We start from the raw sequence: 1,635 nt of genomic DNA on the forward strand, positions 1-1,635 counted from the left end.
CATGGGGTGGCAAGGAGTTGGACATGACTGAGTAGCTGAACAACAAAAGGAAGAAGAAATATTGAGTACAGACATCTCTTTGTAGAGTCTTGTCCATGAAAAGGAGAAAATAAGTCTGGGTATATATGTAGTTCAGAATGGGTTCATTTTTTTAAAGTTGGGAAACAACTTTTTTGGGTTGTTTCCCTCTAACGGTGCCCATGGATTAGATATGGGGCACAGAAGGCAGGTGATTGCATTCTCCAGGTTTGGCATTTGCTGGGCATATGTGGTGGAAGAACAAAAGAGGAAGGCAATGGAGGAAACTGGATAGACAGTGGTAGAAGTGATGGACTATGGGGTCTAGAGTGGAGAAGGAAATGGCAACCCACTCTAGTATTCTTGCCTGGAAAATCCTGCTGACAGAGGAGCCTGGCAGGCTACAATCCATGGCGTGGCAAAGAGTTGGGCATGACTTATCAACTGAGCATGGGGTCTAAATTAGATAGAAAAGGAAATGCAGAGAAGATGAAGAAACAAGAAAGACAAGGACAGTGGGACAAAGTGGGAGAAATGTAAGGGTAGGAGATTATGATCCAGTTAATGGGAATGTTTGAAAATTTTAGAGGTGGAATCATTTTAAGAGGTGGAATCATTTTAAGAGGTGGTGAGGTCTAAGATGTATCATTTGAAGTAACTGAAGGTGATGGTATGTGGAACTGAGTAGGTAAAGAAACAAGACACTGAAGTGCTGAATGGGTCTTTCACGTGGGACATTGAAGCAACCATTGGTGATGATAAATGGGGAAAGAGGGAGTGAAAAGTCAGAGGAGAGTAAAACCAGGTTATGGGCCTTAAAGGAAAAGAGGATGGAGAAATAAGGGCCTGAATGCATCATTGTTTATGGAGGATGCTGTCAAGCTAATCTCTTGACCTCAGGGTACATCATGCATGGAAGAGTAAGAGCAAATATTCAGAGGGTGGCAGGGCAAGCAGTTTCCTTTGGGAAAGTCTGGGTTTCAGTTTAGGCAAGGAGATCTAGGGAATACTTTGTGATGTTGAAAAATCCAGTACAGTCCATGTATAGGAAATAGGGTTTCCTAAGAGCATGATGGGTAGATTTAGGAGAGGAAGGAAAAGCAGTGGTTGAGGCAAGAGAAAGGGAAAACAAAATACTCTGGGGCAGAGAGTTTAAGAGTTGAGAGATGACAAAGAAGTTTCATCTGGGGTGGTGTCCATTGTTGACATGATACACTAAAAGAAGGGTATCTGGAAACCTTAGTTCCCACAGTAACTTTATGAATTGGAAAGACTTGGGTTTCTATAAAATATCAGGCATGGTCCAGATAGATTACATATTTCCAAGGAAGCTCTGGTCTACATGAACCATGAGCAATGATATTGTCATGGTTTCTGTCTAAGACATTATGAACTATGAGATTATGCAATTAATAATAGTTTTTTTTTTCTTTAGGAAAGAGAAAGAAAGACTATATTAATCATACATCTTGATTTCAGAAACATGACAATAGGAACTGTATGCCTTCAAATTAAGAAAGTATGAAAGAAAGCTGGTTCTGAATAACTTCATCATATCCCTGGTTGCTAGAGAGAGAGACAAAGTCTCATCAGAACTTATTGTATTTCTTAAATGAA

Source organism: Capricornis sumatraensis, chromosome 18 (assembly GCF_032405125.1).
Source record: "Capricornis sumatraensis isolate serow.1 chromosome 18, serow.2, whole genome shotgun sequence".
Classification (NCBI taxonomy): domain Eukaryota; kingdom Metazoa; phylum Chordata; class Mammalia; order Artiodactyla; family Bovidae; genus Capricornis; species Capricornis sumatraensis.